The sequence below is a fragment of the Gorilla gorilla genome, chromosome 2 (genome assembly GCF_029281585.2).
Source record: "Gorilla gorilla gorilla isolate KB3781 chromosome 2, NHGRI_mGorGor1-v2.1_pri, whole genome shotgun sequence".
NCBI lineage: Eukaryota > Metazoa > Chordata > Mammalia > Primates > Hominidae > Gorilla > Gorilla gorilla.
In genome coordinates, this window is record NC_086017.1 from 206928472 (window position 1) to 206950723 (window position 22252).

Sequence of the window (22252 nt, forward strand, 5' to 3'; positions counted from 1 at the left end):
CAGGGACACGGCCCAGGGTTAGGGTTGTTTTAGGGTCAGGGCCAGGGCCCAGGGTTAGGCTTGTTTTAGGGTCAGGGCCAGGGCCCAAGGTTAGGCTTGTTTTAGGGTAAGGGCCACGGCCCAGTGTTAGGGTTGTTTTAGGCTCAGGGCCGGGGCACAGTGTTAGGGTTGTTTTAGGGTCAGGGCCAGGGCCCAGGGTTAGGGTTGTTTTAGGGTCAGGACCTGGGCCGAGGTTTAGGCTTGTTGTAGTGCCAGGACCCAGGGTTAGGGTTGGTTTAGGGTCAGGGCCAGGGCCCACGGTTAGGCTTGTTTTAGGGTCAGGGCCAGGGCCCAGGGTTAGGCTTGTTTTAGGGTCAGGGCCAGGGCCCAGGGTTAGGGTTGTTTTAGGGTCAGGACCTTCGCCCAGGGTTAGGCTTGTTTTAGTGCCAGGGCCCTGGGTTAGGGTTTTTTTAAGGTCGGGGCCCAGGGTTAGGCTTGTTTTAGGGTCAGGGACAGGGCCTAGGGTTAGGCTTCTTTTAGGGTTAGGGACAGGTCCCAGGGTTAGGGTTGTTTTAGGGTCAGGGCCAGGGCCCAGGGTTAGGCTTCTTTTAGGGTCAGGGACAGGTCCCAGGGTTAGGCTTGTTTTAGGGTCAGGGCCAGGGCCCAGGGTTAGGCTTGTTTTAGGGTCAGGGACAGGGCCCAGAGTTAGGGTTGTTTTAGGTTCAGGGCCAGGGCCCAGGGTTAGGGTTGTTTTAGGTTCAGGGCGAGGGCCCAGGGTTAGGGTTATTTTAGGGTCAGGGCCAGGGCCCAGGGTTAGGCTTGTTATAGGGTCAGGGCGAGGGCCCAGGGATAGGGTTGTTTTAGGGTCAGGGCCAGGGCCCAGGGTTAGGGTTGTTTTAGGGTCAGGGCCGGGGCCCAGGGTTAGGTTTGTTTTAGGGTCAGGGCCAGGGCCCACGGTTAGGGTTGTTTTAGGGTCAGGGCCGGGGCCCAGGGTTAGGCTTGTTTTAGGGTCAGGGCCAGGGCCCAGGGTTAGGCTTGTTTTAGGGTCAGGGACAGGGCCCAGAGTTAGGGTTGTTTTAGGTTCAGGGCCAGGGCCCAGGGTTAGGGTTGTTTTAGGTTCAGGGCGAGGGCCCAGGGTTAGGGTTATTTTAGGGTCAGGGCCAGGGCCCAGGGTTAGGCTTGTTATAGGGTCAGGGCGAGGGCCCAGTGATAGGGTTGTTTTAGGGTCAGGGCCAGGGCCCAGGGTTAGGGTTGTTTTAGGGTCAGGGCCGGGGCCCAGGGTTAGGTTTGTTTTAGGGTCAGGGCCAGGGCCCACGGTTAGGGTTGTTTTAGGGTCAGGGCCGGGGCCCAGGGTTAGGCTTGTTTTAGGGTCAGGGCCAGGGCCCAGGGTTAGGGTTGTTTTAGGGTCAGGGCCAGGGCCCAGGGTTAGGGTTGTTTTTGGTTCTGGGCCAGGACCCAGCGTCAGGGTTGTTTAAGTTCAGGGCCAGGGCCCAGGGTTAGGGTTGTTTTAGGGTCAGGGCCAGGGCCCAGTGTTAGGGATGTTTTAGGGTCAGGACATGGGCCCAGGGTTAGGCTTGTTTTAGTGCCAGGGCCCAGGGTTAGGGTTGTTTTAGGGTCAGGGTCAGGGCCCAGGGTTAGGGTTGTTTTAGGTCAGGGCCCAGGGTTAGGGTTGTTTTAGGTTGAGTGCCCATGGTTGGGTTTATTTTAGGGTCAGGGCCAGGGCCCAGGGTTAGGGTTGTTTTAGGGTCAGGGCCAGGGCCCAGGGTTAGGCTTGTTTTAGGGTCAGGGCCAGGGCCCGTGGTTAGGGTTGTTTTAGGTTCCGGTCCAGGGCCCAGGGTTAGGCTTGTTTTAGGGTCAGGGCCAGGGCCCAGGGTTAGGGTTGTTTTAGGTTCAGGGCCAGGTCCCAGGGTTAGGGTTGTTTTAGGGTCAGGACCTGGGCCCAGGCTTAGGCTTGTTTTAGTGCGAGGGCCCAGGGTTAGGGTTGTTTTAGGGTCAGGGCCAGGGCCCAGGTTTAGGGTTGTTTTAGGTCAGGGCCAGGGCCTAGGTTTAGGGTTGTTTTAGGTCAGGACCAGGTCCCAGGTTTAGGGTTGTTTTAGGGTCAGGGCCAGGGCCTAGGGTTAGGGTTGTTTTAGGGTCAGGGCCAGGGCCCAGGTTTAGGGTTGTTGTAGGGTCAGGGCCACGGCCCACGGTTAGGCTTGTTTTAGGGTCAGGACCGGGGCCCAGGGTTAGGCTTGTTTTAGGTTCAGGGCTAGGGCCCAGGGTTAGGGTTGTTTTAGGGTCAGGACCTGGGCCCAGGGTTAGGCTTGTTTTAGTGCCAGGGCCCAGGGTTAGGCTTGTTTTAGGGTCAGGGCCAGGGCCCAGTGTTAGGCTTGTTTTAGGGTCAGGGCCAGCGCCAAGGGATTGGGTTGTTTTAGGGTCAGGGCCAGGGCCCAGAGTTAGGGTTGTTTTGGGTTCAGGGCCAGGGCCCAGGGTTAGGCTTGCTTTAGGGTCAGGGACAGGGCCCAGGGTTAGGGTTGTTTAAGGTCAGGGCCGGGACCCCGGTTTGGGGTTTTAGGCTCAGGGCCAGGGCCCAGTGTTAGGGTTTTATTGTCAGGGCCCAGGGTTAGGGTTTTAGGGTCAGGGCCCAGGGTTAGGGTTTTAGTGTCAGGGCCCATGTTTAGGGTGATTTCCAGGAAGTGACCTCACAATGACTCAAGCTACCACTTACTGTTGATTGTGACGAAATGCTAGCTGAGGCACATGCCTTGGGAGCTAAGTGGTTGCTGCCCTTGACTACTATGAAGACTGGTGTGGGAAGGGTCGCTTTGGATGCAGTTGAGTTGGGGTCCCCAACCCCTGAGCCTTGGAGCCGTAAGGAGCCACACAGCAGGTGAGTGGTGTCGAGTGAGGGAGTGAGGGAAGCTTCGTCTGTATTTACAGCCACTCCCCTTTGCTCACATTCCCGCTTGAGCTCCACCTTCTCAGATGAGCAGCAGCATTAGATTCTCATAGGAGAACGCACCCTGTTGTGAACCGTGCATGTGAGGGATCTAGGTTGCGCTGTTCTTATGAGAATCTAATACCTATTGATCTGTCACTTTCTCCCATCACGCTCAGGTGGGACCATCCAGTTTCAGGAAAACAAGCTTAACACGCCCACTGATTCTACATTATGGTGAGTTCTATAATTATTTTATTATATATTCCAGTGTAATAATGGAAATGAAGTGCCTAATAAACGTAAATGTGCTTAAATCTTTTGGCCCAGCTCCTACCTCCCGGCAGCCTTGCCAGGCCCAGAACTCTCTCCAGTCAGCCTCTACAGACCAAGCTCATGACTCACAATGGCCTATTTAGGCCCATAGCCTACCTCACGGCAGTCTCCGCAGATGAGCCTACTGCCTCACAACAGCCTCCACAGGCACAGCTCCATCGTTCCAATGGCCTCTTTAGACCCAGCTCCTGCCTCCCAGCCTTGTCTCCAGGCCCTGAACTTTCTCCGTAAGTTGAGGTAGCTGGGACTGTAGGTATACATGACGATACTTGGCTAATTTTTAAATTGTTTTGCAGACATGGGGTCTCACTTTGTTGGCCAGGCTGCTGTCAAACTAATGGCCTCAAGTGACCCTTCCACCCCTGCCTCCCATCCTCGAGGTATGTGCCACCACAAGGAGCACTTGTTCAATTTTCTAAAGAAAAAATTTCTAAAGTAAGGCTGTGGGATGATGGCAGGAAGATAAAAGAAAAACAGAAGAATAAGTTAAAATGACTTATTCACACATATTCTTTTGACAGCAAGAAGAACTGTTAGTATATACATTGCTTACAAACAAACAAACGGCACATAAACAATGTTGTATAGGAACTTCAACACACACTGTACAATATTCCCACTTTGCTGACATAAGTTATGGAAATTTCGTGGTTTACTTGAGTGTCGCTACCAGTATTTTGCTACTCTGATGATTTTTATCAACTTCCTCATCTGTTAACTTCTCTCCAAAGTATGTCATGTCACGACATACTGCCGCTGCACGAACACAGCCAGTGTCTTCCTATTAAACATGTAGAATGCTTTCCTAATTTCTCTTTTTACTCTCTGTCTTTGTGTTCTGCATTTTCCTTACTTTTATTGTCAGAAACTCCAGAAAGTCAATCGTACTAATTTATCACGATTTGCTTTATTAATTTATACTATGCTTATATGGAATTTTGCCCAACAGACCTCATTACAATTTGGGCCACGGCCCAGGGTTAGGTTTGTTTCAGGGTCAGGGCCAGGGCCCAGGGTTAGGCATGTTTTAGGGTCAGGGCCGGGGCCCAGGTTTAGGGTTGTTTTAGGGTCAGGGCCGGGGCTCAGGGTTAGGGTTGTTTTAGGGTCAGGGCCGGGGCCCAGGGTTAGGGTTGTTTTAGGGTCAGGGCCGGGGCCCAGGGATAGGGTTGTTTTAGGGTCAGGGCCGGGGCCCAGGGTTAGGTTTGTTTTAGGGTCAGGGCCGGGGCCCAGGGTTAGGGTTGTTTTAGGGTCAGTGTCGGGGCCCAGGGTTAGGGTTGCTTTAGGGTCAGGGCTGGGGCCCAGGGTTAGGGTTGTTTTAGGGTCATGGCCAGGTCCCAGGCTTAGGGTTGTTTTAGGGTCAGGGCCCAGGGTTAGGGTTGTTTTAGGGTGAGTGCCCATGGTTGGGTTTATTTTAGGGTCATGGCCAGGGCCCAGGGTTTGGTTTGTTTTAGGGTCAGGGCCAGGACCCAGGGTTAGGCTTGTTTTAGTGCCAGGGCCCAGGGTTAGGGTTTTTTTAGGTTCAGGGCCCAGGGTTAGGCTTGTTTTAGGATCAGGGCCCAGGGTTAGGGTTGTTTTAGGGTCATGGCCAGGGCCCAGGGTTAGGGTTGTTTTAGGGTCAGGGCCAGGGCCCAGGGTGAGGGTTGTTTTAGGGTCAGGGACAGGGGCCAGGGTCAGGGTTGTTTTATGTCAGGGACAGAGCCCAGGGTTAGGCTTGTTTTAGGGTCAGGGACAGGGCCCAGCGTTAGGGTTGTTTTAGGGTCAGGGCCAGGGCCCAGGGTTAGGGTTGTTTTAGCGTCGGGTCCTGGGCCCAGGGTTAGGGTTGTTTTTGTGCCAGGGCCCAGGATTAGGGTTGTTTTAGGGTCAGGGCCAGGGCCCAGGGTTACGGTTGTTTTAGGTCATGGCCAGGGCTCAGGCATAGGGTTGTTTTAGGGTCAGGGCCCGGGCCCAGGGTTAGGGTTGTTTTAGGGTCAGGGCCAGGGCCCAGGGTTAGGCTTGTTTTAGGGTCAGGACCTGGGCCCAGGTTTAGGCTTCTTTTAGTGCCAGGGCCCAGGGTTAGGGTTGTTTTAGGGTCAGGGCCAGGGCCCAGGGTCAGGGTTGTTTTAGGTCAGGGCCAGGGCCCAGCATTAGGGTTGTTTTAGGGTCAGGGCCAGGGCCCAGGTTTAGGGGTGTTTTAGGGTCAGGGCCAGGGCCCAGGGTTAGGCTTGTTTTAGGGTCAGGGCCAGGGCTGAGGCATAGGGTTGTTTTAGGTTCAGGGCCAGGGCCCAGGGTTAGGGTTGTTTTAGGGTCAGGGCCAGGGCCGAGGGTTAGGCTTGTTTTAGGGTCAGGGCCAGGGACCAGGGTTAGGGTTGTTTTAGGGTCAGGGCCAGGGCCTAGTGTTAGGCTTGTTTTAGGGTCAGGGCCAGGGCCCACGGTTAGGGTTGTTTTAGGGTCAGGGCAAGGGCCCAGGGTTAGGCTTGTTTTAGGCTCAGGGCCAGGGCCCAGCGTTAGTGTTGTTTTAGGTTCAGGGCCAGGGCCCAGGATTAGGCTTGTTTTAGGGTCAAGGACAGGGCCCAGTGTTAGGGTTGTTTTAGGGTCAGGACCTGGGCCCAGGGTTAGGCTTGTTTTAGGGCCAGGGCCCAGGGTTAGGGTTGTTTTAGGGTCAGGGCCAGGTCCCAGGGTTAGGGTTGTTTTAGGGTCAGGGCCAGGGCCCAGGGGTAGGGTTGTTGTAGGGTCAGGGCCAGGGCCGAGCGTTAGGCTTGTTTTAGGGTCAGGGACAGGGCCCATGGTTAGGGTTGTTTTAGGGTCAGGGCCAGGGCCCAGGGTTATGCTTGTTTTAGGGTCAGGGTCAGGGTCCAGGGTTAGGGTTGTTTTAGGGTCAGGGCCGGGGCCCACGTTTAGGGTTGTTTTAGGGTCAGGGCTGGGGCTCAGGGTTAGGGTTGTTTTAGGGTCAGGGCCAGGGTCCAGGGTTAGGGTTGTGTTAGGGTCAGGGCCGGGGCCCAGGGTTAGGGTTGTCTTAGGGTCAGGGCCGGGGCCCAGGGTTAGGCTTGTTTTAGGGTCAGAGCCAGGGACCAGGGTTAGGGTTGTTTTAGGGTCAGGGTTAGGGCCAGGGCCGAGGGTTGGGGATGTTTTAGGGTCAGGGCGAGGGCCCAGGGTTAGGCTTGTTTTAGGGTCAGGGCTAGGGCCCAGGGTTAGGGTTGTTTTAGGGTCACGGCCAGGGCCCAGGGTTAGGCTTGTTTTAGGGTCAGGGCCAGGGCCCAGGGTTAGGGTTGTTTTAGGGTCAGGGCCAGGGCCCAGGGTTAGGCTTGTTTTAGGTTCAGGGCCAGGGCCCAGGGTTAGGGTTGTTTTAGGGTCAAGGCCAGGGCCCTGGTTTAGGGTTGTTTTAGGGTCAGGGCCAGGGCCCAGGGTTAGGGTGGTTTTAGGGTCAGGACTTGGGCCCAGGTTTAGGCTTGTTTTAGTGCTAGGGCCCAGGGTTAGGGTTGTTTTAGAGTCAGGGCCAGGGCCCAGGGTTAGGGTTGCTTTAGGTCAGGGCCAGGGCCCAGGGTTAGGGTTGCTTTAGGTCAGGGCCAGGGCCCAGGGTTAGGCTTGTTTTATCTTAGGGCCAGGTCCCAAGTTTAGGGTTGTTTTAGGGTCAGGGCCAGGGCCCAGGGTTAGGGTTGTTTTAGTGTCAGAGCCAGGGCCCAGTGTTAGGCTTGTTTTAGGGTCAGGGCCAGGGCCCAGTGTTAGGCTTGTTTTAGGGTCAGGGCCAGGTCCAAAGTTTAGGCTTGTTTTAGGGTCAGGGACAGGGCCCAGGGTTAGGGTTGTTTTAGGGTCAGGGCCAGGGCCCAGGGTTAGGCTTGTTTTAGGGTCAGGGCCAGGGCCCAAGGTTAGGCTTGTTTTAGGGTAAGGGCCACGGCCCAGTGTTAGGGTTGTTTTAGGCTCAGGGCCGGGGCACAGTGTTAGGGTTGTTTTAGGGTCAGGACCAGGGCCCAGGGTTAGGGTTGTTTTAGGGTGAGGACCTGGGCCGAGGTTTAGGCTTGTTGTAGTGCCAGGACCCAGGGTTAGGGTTGGTTTAGGGTCAGGGCCAGGGCCCACGGTTAGGCTTGTTTTAGGGTCAGGGCCAGGGCCCAGGGTTAGGCTTGTTTTAGGGTCAGGGCCAGGGCCCAGGGTTAGGGTTGTTTTAGGGTCAGGACCTTCGCCCAGGGTTAGGCTTGTTTTAGTGCCAGGGCCCTGGGTTAGGGTTTTTTTAAGGTCGGGGCCCAGGGTTAGGCTTGTTTTAGGGTCAGGGACAGGGCCCAGGGTTAGGCTTCTTTTAGGGTTAGGGACAGGTCCCAGGGTTAGGGTTGTTTTAGGGTCAGGGCCAGGGCCCAGGGTTAGGCTTCTTTTAGGGTCAGGGACAGGTCCCAGTGTTAGGGTTGTTTTAGGGTCAGGGCCAGGGCCCAGGGGTAGGGTTGTTGTAGGGTCAGGGCCAGGGCCGAGCGTTAGGCTTGTTTTAGGGTCAGGGACAGGGCCCATGGTTAGGGTTGTTTTAGGGTCAGGGCCAGGGCCCAGGGTTATGCTTGTTTTAGGGTCATGGCCAGGGCCCAGGGTTAGGGTTGTTTTAGGGTCAGGGCCGGGGCCCACGTTTAGGGTTGTTTTAGGGTCAGGGCTGGGGCTCAGGGTTAGGGTTGTTTTAGGGTCAGGGCCAGGGTCCAGGGTTAGGGTTGTGTTAGGGTCAGGGCCGGGGCCCAGGGTTAGGGTTGTCTTAGGGTCAGGGCCGGGGCCCAGGGTTAGGCTTGTTTTAGGGTCAGAGCCAGGGACCAGGGTTAGGGTTGTTTTAGGGTCAGGGTTAGGGCCAGGGCCCAGGGTTGGGGATGTTTTAGGGTCAGGGCGAGGGCCCAGGGTTAGGCTTGTTTTAGGGTCAGGGCTAGGGCCCAGGGTTAGGGTTGTTTTAGGGTCACGGCCAGGGCCCAGGGTTAGGCTTGTTTTAGGGTCAGGGCCAGGGCCCAGGGTTAGGGTTGTTTTAGGGTCAGGGCCAGGGCCCAGGGTTATGCTTGTTTTAGGTTCAGGGCCAGGGCCCAGGGTTAGGCTTGTTTTTGGGTCAAGGCCAGGGCCCTGGTTTAGGGTTGTTTTAGGGTCAGGGCCAGATCCCAGGGTTAGGGTTGTTTTAGGGTCAGGGCCAGGGCCCAGGGTTAGGGTGGTTTTAGGGTCAGGGCCAGGGCCCAGGGTTAGGGTTGTTTTAGGGTCACGGCCAGGGCCCAGGGTTAGGCTTGTTTTTGGGTCAGGGCCAGGGCCCAGGGTTAGGGTTGTTTTAGGGTCAGGGCCAGGGCCCAGGGTTAGGCTTGTTTTAGGGTCAGGACCTGGGCCCAGGTTTAGGCTTCTTTTAGTGCCAGGGCCCAGGGTTAGGGTTGTTTTAGGGTCAGGGCCAGGGCCCAGGGTCAGGGTTGTTTTAGGTCAGGGCCAGGGCCCAGCATTAGGGTTGTTTTAGGGTCAGGGCCAGGGCCCAGGTTTAGGGGTGTTTTAGGGTCAGGGCCAGGGCCCAGGGTTAGGCTTGTTTTAGGGTCAGGGCCAGGGCTGAGGCATAGGGTTGTTTTAGGTTCAGGGCCAGGGCCCAGGGTTAGGGTTGTTTTAGGGTCAGGGCCAGGGCCGAGGGTTAGGCTTGTTTTAGGGTCAGGGCCAGGGACCAGGGTTAGGGTTGTTTTAGGGTCAGGGCCAGGGCCTAGTGTTAGGCTTGTTTTAGGGTCAGGGCCAGGGCCCACGGTTAGGGTTGTTTTAGGGTCAGGGCAAGGGCCCAGGGTTAGGCTTGTTTTAGGGTCAGGGCCAGGGCCCAGGGTTAGGGTTGTTTTAGGGTCAGGGCCAGGGCCCAGGGTTAGGGTTGTTTTAGGGTCAGGGCCAGGGCCCAGGGGTAGGGTTGTTGTAGGGTCAGGGCCAGGGCCGAGCGTTAGGCTTGTTTTAGGGTCAGGGACAGGGCCCATGGTTAGGGTTGTTTTAGGGTCAGGGCCAGGGCCCAGGGTTATGCTTGTTTTAGGGTCAGGGTCAGGGTCCAGGGTTAGGGTTGTTTTAGGGTCAGGGCCGGGGCCCACGTTTAGGGTTGTTTTAGGGTCAGGGCTGGGGCTCAGGGTTAGGGTTGTTTTAGGGTCAGGGCCAGGGTCCAGGGTTAGGGTTGTGTTAGGGTCAGGGCCGGGGCCCAGGGTTAGGGTTGTCTTAGGGTCAGGGCCGGGGCCCAGGGTTAGGCTTGTTTTAGGGTCAGAGCCAGGGACCAGGGTTAGGGTTGTTTTAGGGTCAGGGTTAGGGCCAGGGCCGAGGGTTGGGGATGTTTTAGGGTCAGGGCGAGGGCCCAGGGTTAGGCTTGTTTTAGGGTCAGGGCTAGGGCCCAGGGTTAGGGTTGTTTTAGGGTCACGGCCAGGGCCCAGGGTTAGGCTTGTTTTAGGGTCAGGGCCAGGGCCCAGGGTTAGGGTTGTTTTAGGGTCAGGGCCAGGGCCCAGGGTTAGGCTTGTTTTAGGTTCAGGGCCAGGGCCCAGGGTTAGGGTTGTTTTAGGGTCAAGGCCAGGGCCCTGGTTTAGGGTTGTTTTAGGGTCAGGGCCAGGGCCCAGGGTTAGGGTGGTTTTAGGGTCAGGACTTGGGCCCAGGTTTAGGCTTGTTTTAGTGCTAGGGCCCAGGGTTAGGGTTGTTTTAGAGTCAGGGCCAGGGCCCAGGGTTAGGGTTGCTTTAGGTCAGGGCCAGGGCCCAGGGTTAGGGTTGCTTTAGGTCAGGGCCAGGGCCCAGGGTTAGGCTTGTTTTATCTTAGGGCCAGGTCCCAAGTTTAGGGTTGTTTTAGGGTCAGGGCCAGGGCCCAGGGTTAGGGTTGTTTTAGTGTCAGAGCCAGGGCCCAGTGTTAGGCTTGTTTTAGGGTCAGGGCCAGGGCCCAGTGTTAGGCTTGTTTTAGGGTCAGGGCCAGGTCCAAAGTTTAGGCTTGTTTTAGGGTCAGGGACAGGGCCCAGGGTTAGGGTTGTTTTAGGGTCAGGGCCAGGGCCCAGGGTTAGGCTTGTTTTAGGGTCAGGGCCAGGGCCCAAGGTTAGGCTTGTTTTAGGGTAAGGGCCACGGCCCAGTGTTAGGGTTGTTTTAGGCTCAGGGCCGGGGCACAGTGTTAGGGTTGTTTTAGGGTCAGGACCAGGGCCCAGGGTTAGGGTTGTTTTAGGGTGAGGACCTGGGCCGAGGTTTAGGCTTGTTGTAGTGCCAGGACCCAGGGTTAGGGTTGGTTTAGGGTCAGGGCCAGGGCCCACGGTTAGGCTTGTTTTAGGGTCAGGGCCAGGGCCCAGGGTTAGGCTTGTTTTAGGGTCAGGGCCAGGGCCCAGGGTTAGGGTTGTTTTAGGGTCAGGACCTTCGCCCAGGGTTAGGCTTGTTTTAGTGCCAGGGCCCTGGGTTAGGGTTTTTTTAAGGTCGGGGCCCAGGGTTAGGCTTGTTTTAGGGTCAGGGACAGGGCCCAGGGTTAGGCTTCTTTTAGGGTTAGGGACAGGTCCCAGGGTTAGGGTTGTTTTAGGGTCAGGGCCAGGGCCCAGGGTTAGGCTTCTTTTAGGGTCAGGGACAGGTCCCAGTGTTAGGGTTGTTTTAGGGTCAGGGCCAGGGCCCAGGGGTAGGGTTGTTGTAGGGTCAGGGCCAGGGCCGAGCGTTAGGCTTGTTTTAGGGTCAGGGACAGGGCCCATGGTTAGGGTTGTTTTAGGGTCAGGGCCAGGGCCCAGGGTTATGCTTGTTTTAGGGTCAGGGCCAGGGCCCAGGGTTAGGGTTGTTTTAGGGTCAGGGCCGGGGCCCACGTTTAGGGTTGTTTTAGGGTCAGGGCTGGGGCTCAGGGTTAGGGTTGTTTTAGGGTCAGGGCCAGGGTCCAGGGTTAGGGTTGTGTTAGGGTCAGGGCCGGGGCCCAGGGTTAGGGTTGTCTTAGGGTCAGGGCCGGGGCCCAGGGTTAGGCTTGTTTTAGGGTCAGAGCCAGGGACCAGGGTTAGGCTTGTTTTAGTGCCAGGGCCCAGGGTTAGGCTTGTTTTAGGGTCAGGGCCAGGGCCCAGTGTTAGGCTTGTTTTAGGGTCAGGGCCAGCGCCAAGGGATTGGGTTGTTTTAGGGTCAGGGCCAGGGCCCAGAGTTAGGGTTGTTTTGGGTTCAGGGCCAGGGCCCAGGGTTAGGCTTGCTTTAGGGTCAGGGACAGGGCCCAGGGTTAGGGTTGTTTAAGGTCAGGGCCGGGACCCCGGTTTGGGGTTTTAGGCTCAGGGCCAGGGCCCAGTGTTAGGGTTTTATTGTCAGGGCCCAGGGTTAGGGTTTTAGGGTCAGGGCCCAGGGTTAGGGTTTTAGTGTCAGGGCCCATGTTTAGGGTGATTTCCAGGAAGTGACCTCACAATGACTCAAGCTACCACTTACTGTTGATTGTGACGAAATGCTAGCTGAGGCACATGCCTTGGGAGCTAAGTGGTTGCTGCCCTTGACTACTATGAAGACTGGTGTGGGAAGGGTCGCTTTGGATGCAGTTGAGTTGGGGTCCCCAACCCCTGAGCCTTGGAGCCGTAAGGAGCCACACAGCAGGTGAGTGGTGTCGAGTGAGGGAGTGAGGGAAGCTTCGTCTGTATTTACAGCCACTCCCCTTTGCTCACATTCCCGCTTGAGCTCCACCTTCTCAGATGAGCAGCAGCATTAGATTCTCATAGGAGAACGCACCCTGTTGTGAACCGTGCATGTGAGGGATCTAGGTTGCGCTGTTCTTATGAGAATCTAATACCTATTGATCTGTCACTTTCTCCCATCACGCTCAGGTGGGACCATCCAGTTTCAGGAAAACAAGCTTAACACGCCCACTGATTCTACATTATGGTGAGTTCTATAATTATTTTATTATATATTCCAGTGTAATAATGGAAATGAAGTGCCTAATAAACGTAAATGTGCTTAAATCTTTTGGCCCAGCTCCTACCTCCCGGCAGCCTTGCCAGGCCCAGAACTCTCTCCAGTCAGCCTCTACAGACCAAGCTCATGACTCACAATGGCCTATTTAGGCCCATAGCCTACCTCACGGCAGTCTCCGCAGATGAGCCTACTGCCTCACAACAGCCTCCACAGGCACAGCTCCATCGTTCCAATGGCCTCTTTAGACCCAGCTCCTGCCTCCCAGCCTTGTCTCCAGGCCCTGAACTTTCTCCGTAAGTTGAGGTAGCTGGGACTGTAGGTATACATGACGATACTTGGCTAATTTTTAAATTGTTTTGCAGACATGGGGTCTCACTTTGTTGGCCAGGCTGCTGTCAAACTAATGGCCTCAAGTGACCCTTCCACCCCTGCCTCCCATCCTCGAGGTATGTGCCACCACAAGGGGCACTTGTTCAATTTTCTAAAGAAAAAATTTCTAAAGTAAGGCTGTGGGATGATGGCAGGAAGATAAAAGAAAAACAGAAGAATAAGTTAAAATGACTTATTCACACATATTCTTTTGACAGCAAGAAGAACTGTTAGTATATACATTGCTTACAAACAAACAAACGGCAGATAAACAATGTTGTATAGGAACTTCAACACACACTGTACAATATTCCCACTTTGCTGACATAAGTTATGGAAATTTCGTGGTTTACTTGAGTGTCGCTACCAGTATTTTGCTACTCTGATGATTTTTATCAACTTCCTCATCTGTTAACTTCTCTCCAAAGTATGTCATGTCACGACATACTGCCGCTGCACGAACACAGCCAGTGTCTTCCTATTAAACATGTAGAATGCTTTCCTAATTTCTCTTTTTACTCTCTGTCTTTGTGTTCTGCATTTTCCTTACTTTTATTGTCAGAAACTCCAGAAAGTCAATCGTACTAATTTATCACGATTTGCTTTATTAATTTATACTTTGCTTATATGGAATTTTGCCCAACAGACCTCATTACAATTTCTTACGTGTTTTATTTATTTATTTTTTTCTGAGACAGGGTCTCCCTCTGTTGTCCAAGGCTGGAGGGTAGTAGTGCTATCGCAGCTGACTGCAGCCTCAACCTTCCAGGCTGAAGCGATCCTCCCATCTCAACCTCCCACGTGGCTGAGACTACAGGTGCTTGCCACTACGCCCAACTAATATTTGGTTTTTTCATATACGTGGATTCCAGAGGGGTGACAGCGAAACGTGAGTAAGCATGGATTTTGGTATATGCAGAGATGGGGGGCTGTAACTAATTCTGTATACTGAGGGACGGCAACTGTATATGTTTTTACAATTATGCTGTAGGATACATACTGTTGCATAGCCTTGAAAATAATAATTTTTAATGGAGTGGAAGAATAATAATAATATTGCTAAAAGTAGCAGCTGGCCAGGTGTGGTGGCTCACACTGGTAATCGCAACACTTTGGGAGGCTGAGGCAGGAGGATGGCTTGAGGCCAAGAGTTTGCGATAGGCCTTGGAAACAAAGGGGGAGTCACCATCCCTACAGAAAAATACATGAATTAGCCTAGTGTGGTGGCACGTTCCTGTAGTCCCAGCTACTTGGGAGGCTGAGGTGGGAGGATCACTCAAGCCCAGGGAGGCTGAGACTGCAGTGAGTCATGATCAGGCCTCTGCACTCCAGCCTGGGTGACAGAGTGAGACCCTGTCTCAAAACAACAAAAAAGTAGCAGCTAACATCAACTGACCTTTTATATCAGGTGCCTATTGATACCATAGTTTAATTTCTTAGAACTGTTTCTTATTTCACTTACCAACTCTGTCTTCAGTTACTCCCAGATTTTTACTGTGTGTGTACAGATGACCTTTTGTTTAGATTGAATTGTCTCCCCAGAAGTAAGATTACTGTGAGTCATGGTGAATGGACATTCTCATTACCCTTGATGTAAATTGACAGGGTTTTGGGTGCCTCCCAGCTATAATCTTAGCACTTTGGGAGGCTAAGAGAGGAGGATTGCTTGAGGCCAAGAGTTGGAGGAGGCAGTATGGCAGTATGGTGAGACCCTGTCTCCATTATTTTAAAAAATTGACAAGCTTTACCCGGGAAGGCTTATACACAATGTAAACACCCCTCATAGTATAAGAAAGTGCCCATTTCACTGCACCTTTGCCAGCACAGGGTATTATAATTTAGTAAGTCATTTTTTGTTTGATTATTTTAAATAGATAAAAGACCTCATATTACTTTACTTGTCACATTTCAACATCTTTCCTTAGCTTATTAGCTCTACCTCTTTTCTGTCTGTAAATGGTTGTTGTTGTTTTGTTCTTTGAGACAGGGTCTTGCTCTGTCACCAGGCTAGACTGTAGTGGCATAATCATGCCTCACTGCAGCCTTGACCTCCCAGGCTCAAACTTCAGCATTCCGAGTAGCTGGGACTACAAGTGTGCACCACCACTCCCAGCTAACTTTTTTCTTCTTTTGGATAGAGACAGGTTCTCACTGTGTTGTCCAGACCGGTCTCTAGCTCCTGGCCTTAAGCAATCCTCCTGCATTAGCTTCTCAAATTGCTGGAATTTCAGGCATGAGCCATCATGCCTGGCCTGGGCTAGTCCTGTATTCTCTAGAGTTCTCTTTACTTTGTGCTAGCCAATCTCTCATTATGCTGTTCACCTGTTATAATGAATAATTCTCCGTATTAAATTTTACCACTTTAAACTTTTGAGTGGTTTATGCTTCCTGATTGGACTCTGACTAATATGTTAGGAAGGGTCCCAGGAGATAAACCCACACAGATGGGATTTGGGCATAGGTTTGGTTTCCCAGGGGGCAGTGCTGAGCTCTTTGCCAGTGGGAAATGGGATGCTGGTGATTTCCAGGAAGTGACCTCACAGTGACTCAAGCTACCACTTACTGTTGATTGTGACGAAATGCCAGCTGAGGCACATGCCTTGGGAGCTAAGTGGTTGCTGCCCTTGACCACTATGAAGACTGGTGTGGGAAGGGTCGCTTTGGATGCACTTGAGCAGGGGTCCCCAACCCCTGAGCCATGGAGCCGTAGGGAGCCACACAGCAGGAGGTGAGTGGTGTCGAGTGAGGGAGTGAGGGAAGCTTCGTCTGTATTTACAGCCACTCCCCTTTGCTCACATTCCCGTTTGAGCTCCACCTTCTCAGATGAGCAGCAGCATTAGATTCTCATAGGAGAACGCACCCTGTTGTGAACCGTGCATGTGAGGGATCTAGGTTGCGCTGTGCTTATGAGTATCTAATACCTATTGATCTGTCACTTTCTCCCATCACGCTCAGGTGGGACCATCCAGTTTCAGGAAAACAAGCTTAACACGCCCACTGATTCTACATTATGGTGAGTTGTATAATCATTTTATTATATATTGGATATATAATACGTATATATATTTATATATATGTAATAATGGAAATAAAGTGCCTAATAAATGTAAATGTGCTTAAATCTTTTTAAGCAGATTCTTCAGGCCCAGCATCTGCCTCACTGTGGACCCCCCAAGCCAAGCTCCCAACCTTTCAGCAGCTTCTACACACCCAGCTCCCGCCTGCCAGTGGCCTCTTCAGGCCATGGGGCTCATTCCTCACAACAGCCTTTCCAGTCCCAGTTTTTCCCTTCCGGCGGCCTCTCCGGGCTGAGAACCTCCTCAAGTCGGCCTCTCCAGACTCACTTGCACCCTCCAGGCGTCCTCTCCGGGCCAAGCTCCTCTTCCTGGCTGCGTCTCCAGGCCCGACTCCTGCCTCTCAACAACCTCTTTGGACTCAGTGCCTACCCATCTCCTGGCGTCCTTGGTCGGCCCACAGCTTCCTCAAGCCAAGCTCCCCAGGCCCAGGTCAGGCCTCACGGTGCCCCCTCCACGATGAGCTCCTGCCCTCCAATGGCACCTGCAGGACCCAAATGGTCTCCGGTCGGTGGACTCCTCCACGCCAAGCTTGGGCCTCCCGGTGACCTCTGCAGGCCCAAGTTGTCCTGAAGTCGGCATCTCCCAGCCATGCCTCCCAGCAAGTAAGCAAGCTCTTTTGGCTCAACTCCTGCCCAGCTCCCAACCGCCTTTGTAGGTCCCGAACTTTCTCCAGCCAAGTTCTTTGGGCCTCATTCCTGCCGCCCGGTGGCCTGTACGGGCCCAGCAATGGTTGGAGAACGGCCTCTGCAGGTCCCGCTCTTGCCTCCCAGGGGCCTCTCCAGGCCCAGCTCTTGCCCCCACGGCGGCCATCTGGGGCCAAGTCCCTGCCTGCCTCCCAGCAGCCCGCATGCGGCCCAGCTCCTCCCTCACGGTGGCCTGTTGATGCCCATGCCTCTGGTACCCTGCCCAGAGGCATGAGCCCCTGCCACACACTGGCTCCTCCCACGCTGAGAGAGGTCAGCGTGAGCCCTTGCCTCACACCGGCCCCTCCCATGCTGAGAGAGGTCAGCGTGAGCCCCTTGCCTCACACTGGCTCCTCCCACGCTGAGAGAGGTCAGCGTGAGCCCTTGCCTCACACCGGCCCCTCCCATGCTGAGAGAGGTCGGCGTGAGCCCTTGACTCACACCGGCCCCTCCCACGGTGAGAGAGGTCAGCGTCAGCCCCTTGCCTCACCCCGGCCCCTCCCACGCTGAGAGAGGTCGGCGTGAGCCCTTGCCTCACACCAGCCCCTCCCACGCTGAGAGAGGTCAGCGTGAGCCCCTTGCCTCACCCCGGCCCCTCCCACACTGAGAGAGGTCGGCATGAGCCCTTGCCTCACACCGGCCCCTCCCACGCTGAGAGAGGTCAGCGTGAGCCCTTGCCTCACACCGGCCCCTCCCACGCTGAGAGAGGTCAGCGTCAGCCCCTTGCCTCACACCGGCCCCTCCCACGCTGAGAGAGGTCAGCCTGAGCCCTTGCCTCACACCGGCCCCTCCCACGCTGAGAGAGGTCAGCGTCAGCCCCTTGCCTCACACCGGCCCCTCCCACGCTGAGAGAGGTCAACATGAGCCCCTTGCCTCACACGGGCCCCTCCCATGCTGAGAGAGGTCAGCGTGAGCCCTTGCCTCACACCGGCCCCTCCCACGCTGAGAGAGGTCAGCCTGAGCCCTTGCCTCACACCGGCCCCTCCCACGCTGAGAGAGGTCAGCGTGAGCCCCTTGCCTCACCCCGGCCCCTCCCACGCTGAGAGAGGTCGGCGTGAGCCCTTGCCTCACACCGGCCCCTCCCACGGTGAGAGAGGTCAGCGTCAGCCCCTTGCCTCACACCGGCCCCTCCCACGCTGAGAGAGGTCAGCGTGATCCCTTGACTCACACCGGCCCCTCCCACGCTGAGAGAGGTCAGCGTGAGCCCTTGCCTCACACCGGCCCCTCCCACGCTGAGAGAGGTCAGCGTGAGCCCTTGCCTCACACCGGCCCCTCCCACGCTGAGAGAGGTCAGCGTGAGCCCCTTGCCTCACCCCGGCCCCTCCCACGCTGAGAGAGGTCGGCGTGAGCCCTTGCCTCACACCGGCCCCTCCCACGCTGAGAGAGGTCGGCGTGAGCCCCTTGCCTCACACCGGCCCCTCCCACGCTGAGAGAGGTCGGCGTGAGCCCTTGCCTCACACCGGCCCCTCCCACGGTGAGAGAGGTCAGCATCAGCCCCTTGCCTCACAGCGGCCCCTCCCACGCTGAGAGAGGTCGGCGTGAGCCCTTGCCTCACACCGGCCCCTCCCACGCTGAGAGAGGTCAGCGTCAGCCCCTTGCCTCACACCGGCCCCTCCCACGCTGAGAGAGGTCAGCGTGAGCCCTTGCCTCACACCGGCCCCTCCCACGCTGAGAGAGGTCAGCGTGAGCCCCTGCCTCAACAGGCCACCGTGAGGGAGGAGCAGGGTCGCAAGCGGGCTGCTGTGAGGCAGGCAGCGACTTGGGCCTGGGAGGTCGTGGTGGGGTGAGAGCTGGGCTTGGAGACTCCCCTGGGAGGCAACCGCGGGGCCTACAGACTCTGTTCTCCAGCCGGAGCTGGGACTGTTCAGGTACTGGGAGGTGGGATGTGGGTCTGAAGAGCTTGGTTGCAGAAACTTCAGGGTCTACAAACGCAGGTGGGAGCTGAGCCAAAAAAGCTTGTTTGCTGGGAGGCGGGAGATGCAGCCAGGAGAAACAGCTGTGCCTGCAGAGGCCGCCATGCGGGAGGCGGAGGCCGGGCCTCCTCAAATCGGCCTCTCCAGACCCACTTGCAGCCTCCCGGCATCCTCTCCGGGCCCAGCTCTTCCTCCTGGCTGCGTCTCCAGGCCTGACTCTGGCCTCCCAACAACGTCTTTGGACTCAGCTCCTGCCCAGCTCCCAGCAGGCCCAAGTTGTCGTCAAGTCGGCCTGGAATTGGGCCCGGAAGAGCAGCAAGTCGGCCTCCCCGGGCCCAGCTCCGTCCTCTAGGCGGCCTCTCCAGGTGCAAAACTTCCTCGAGTCAGCCTCTCCAGGCCCAGCTCCTCCTGCCTCCCAGTGGCCTCTTTCAGCCCAGACCAGCTCATGGCTCTTGGCGGCCTTCCCAGGCCCCGCTTTTGACTTTTGGTGGCCTCTTCAGGCCCAGAACTTGACCTCCAGTGGGCCTTTGCAGGCCCGGCCTCCTGCCTCTCGAAGGCCTGCACGGGCCCGGACTCACAGCGGACTCACAGCGGACTCTCCATGCCCAGCTAGCTCTCGCCTCATTGCGGCCTCCCGAGTCCAAAGCTCCTGCCTCTCGGCCGCTTCGGCAGGCCCAGCTCCCGCCTGCCAGTGGCCTCTTTAGGCCCAGCTCGTTCCTCACAACGGCCTTCCCAGGCCCCGTTTTTCCCTTCTGGCAGCCTCTTGGCCTCTAATTTGTTTATCTTTTGTGTATAAATCCCAAAATATTGAATTTTGGAATATTTCCACCATTATGTAAATATTTTGGTAGGTGATTTATTTGGGGTGAGTTTCTGCACCAAGCCCGAATTTTTTATTTTATTTTCCTTATTATTTGGTGTTAAACAGGTTTAATGACGGTCATGGCAACTGTTTGGCACAATGAAAAATATCGCCCATGATCAACGTGTTCTGTTCTGGGGAAGGGGGCAAAGGCAGGGTGAATCACTTTCTTAAAAAGTATAGCTCAAGTTGGGAGTGCAGAGGGAATGGGGAGAAAACCCTCCCGCTGCCTGTGTCGAAGTGCAGGAGCCCCCACCCCCATACTCACCTGAGTCCAGCCCCTCTGGGGAAAGAAGGGGTGCATGAACTCCCCCTAGTCCACAGGCACCTCCCTGTGGCCCAAGGCCCTCTTCACACTCCATCTTGTAGCCCCAACAGGAGCTATTTTCCGAAAAGTGAAAAGCTCTGAAGGTCCCACAATTCATGGTATGTACACCTCCCTCACCAGGGGCTGCAAAGTGGCCTGGAGCTCCATACTGAGTAGAAGTCTTTGGGCCAGAGTCAGCATCTGGCTGACGGTCCGGATATCCTGGTTGGAGTGACCCTGGTGCGCCCTGCCAGGGCCTGGTGCCGCTTGCTGAAGATCATGACCGCCACTCATGGGCCACCGATGTGGTCCTTGTCCCATTTGTTGGGGCTGCGTCCATCCTTCTCAGAAGATGAGTCCTGTTCCTTGCGCAGGGCACTGAGGGACTGGGCCTGACATCATCTGAGTGGTAGAGGCAACTGGGTGTCAGGAGACATGATGGAGAGGAAAGCATCATCATGGTCATTCTCTGTCTCACTGTCCAGCAGGGACTCCCCTGAGGGGCCCAGGGCTCCTCCTCCATGGTGGGAGGTGAGCTTTTAACAGGTTCCACCACCCCCAAAGTGTGTGGGGTTGCGGGCCCTGGGCTTTCAGGGCAGGTGGCTCCAGGGGGCCGCCCAGGGTCAACACTCCCTGTGCCACCTGGTGGATGCTCATGAGCAACAGCTGCCAACTTGGCAGGTTGTTTTCTCTGGTTGGAGGCCACTGAGTAACTGGCAGGTTGCTGGGCCTCGTGTGGCTGCAGGGAGGGGTCAGGAAGGGGATGGAGTACCAGGGGAACACGGCCACAGAGTGACCTTCCACATTCCTCCACACGAACATGCTGACGCCACGGGAGGCCTCACTGAATGCAGGCCTGGGGGCCGAGTACTTGGTCCGGGCAGGGAGTTCCTGGCAGGAGCTCACACCTCACCCCCTCCTCAGCCCAGGTGGCTTGGGCCCAGAGAAGTGGGGGTTGGAGAGGAGCAGAAGACCAGGCCTCAAGTTTTGTTTTTTTTTGTTTTTTTGTTTTTGAAATGTAGTTTGACTCTTGTCACCCAGGCTGGAGTGCAGTGGCACGATCTCAGTGGCCTTCATACCTGGCTAATTTTTTGTATTTTTACTGGGGGTGGGGTTTTGCCATGTTGGCCAGGCTGGTCTTGACCTCCCGACCTCAGGTGATCCACCCACCTCAGCCTCCCAAAATGGGATTACGGGCATGAGCCACTGCTCCCAACTTCATTCATTTTTACTTGAAAAACTCCGTTAAGCATTTTTTTAAGGTAGACCTAGTGGTCCTGAATGCCCTCAGCTTTGTTTGTCGAGGAAGCACGTTATTTCTTTTTTCTTTCTGAAGGACAGCTTTGTCAGACATAGTATTAGTTGCTGGCACTTTTTTTCTTTCAGCACTTTGAATGTATTATTCGATTCTGTCCTGACCTGCAAAGTTTCTTTAACTTTTGACTATTTGATTATATTGTGACTTGGTGAGTATCTATTTGGTTTGAACCTCTTCAGGAATCTTTAAGCTTCATGGATTTAGATGTCTAAATCTTTCCCACGATTTAGGCAGTCTTCAGCCATTCTTTAAATAAGCTTTCTTCTCCTTTCTCTACTTTCCTTTTCAAACTCCCATAACCTGACAATGGGTTGCCTAATGGTGTCTTGTTGGCTTTCTTTTCTCTGTCTTTTTTTCTTTTTTTTTTTTTTGAGACAGAGTCATGCTCTGTCACCCAGGCTGGAGTGCAATGTGTGGTCTAGGCTCACTAGGGTTAGGGTTAGGGTTTTAGGGTAAGGGCGAAGGGTTAGGGATTTAGGGTAAGGGCGAAGGGTTAGGGTTTTAGGGTCAGGGCCCAGGGTTAGGGTTTTAGGGTCAGGGCCCAGGGTTAGGGTTTTAGGGTCAGGGCCCAGGGTTAGGGTTTTAGGGACAGGGCCCAGGGTTAGGGTTTTAGGGTCAGGGCCCGGGGCCCAGGGTTAGGGTTTTAGGGTCAGTGCCTGGGGCCCAGGGTTAGGGCTTTAGGGCCAGGGCCCGGGGCCAGGGTTAGGGATTTATGGCCAAGGCCCGGGGCCCACGGTTAGGGCTTTAGGGCCAGGGCCCGGGGCCCAGGGTTAGGGCTTTAGGGTCAGGGCCCGGGGCCCAGGGTTAGGGCTTTAGGGTCAGGGCCTGGGGCCCAGGGTTAGGGCTTCAGGGACAGGGCCCGGGGCCCAGGGTTAGGGCTTCAGGGACAGGGCCCGGGGCCCAGGGTTAGGGCTTCAGGGTCAGGGCCCGGGGCCCAGTGTTAGGGCTTCAGGGTCAGGGCCCGGGGCCCAGGGTTAGGGCTTCAGGGTCAGGGCCGGGGCCCAGGGTTTGGGCTTCAGGGTCAGGGCCCGGGGCCCAGGGTTTGGGCTTCAGGGTCAGGGCCCGGGGCCCAGGGTTTGGGCTTCACGGTCAGGGCCCGGGGCCCAGGGTTAGGGCTTCAGGGTCAGGGCCCGGGGCCCAGGGTTAGGGCTTCAGGGTCAGGGCCCGGGGCCCAGGGTTAGGGCTTCAGGGTCAGGGCCCGGGGCCCAGGGTTAGGGCTTCAGGGTCAGGGACCGGGGCCCAGGGTTAGGGCTTCAGGGTCAGGGCCCGGGGCCCAGGGTTAGGGCTTCAGGGTCCGGGCCCGGGGCCCAGGGTTAGGGCTTCAGGGTCAGGGACCGGGGCCCAGGGTTAGGGTTTTAGGGTCAGGGCCCGGGGCCCAGGGTTAGGGTGATTTCCAGGAAGTGACCTCACAACGACTCAAGCTACCACTTATTGTTGATTGTGATGAAATGCCAGCTGAGGCACACGCCTTGGGAGCTAAGTGGTTGCTGCACTTGACTACTATGAAGACTGGTGTGGGAAGGGTCGCTTTGGATGCACTTGAGCAGGGGTCCCCAACCCCTGAGCCATGGAGCCGTAAGGAGCCACACAGCAGGTGAGTGGTGTCGAGTGAGGGAGTGAGGGAAGCTTCGTCTGTATTTACAGCCACTCCCCTTTGCTCACATTCCCGCCTGAGCTCCACCTTCTCAGATGAGC

At 55.8% G+C, this 22252-nt stretch overlaps 1 long non-coding RNA gene across 4 annotated transcripts in view; it reads left to right on the top strand.

The window, feature by feature from the left end:
* Positions 1-22252, top strand: part of LOC134758130 (uncharacterized) — an 85143-nt gene that overhangs the window by 24055 nt on the left and 38836 nt on the right. Inside the window, exons 1-3 of one of the 4 annotated variants that reach the window (XR_010133045.1) lie at positions 12094-12321; positions 13096-13286; positions 15353-15410. This is a non-coding gene — a long non-coding RNA (uncharacterized lncRNA). Of the gene's footprint in view, positions 1-12093; positions 12322-13095; positions 13287-15352; positions 15411-22252 lie in introns of those variants that run through there. The other 3 variants (XR_010133044.1, XR_010133043.1, XR_010133046.1) reach the window with 3 other exon arrangements.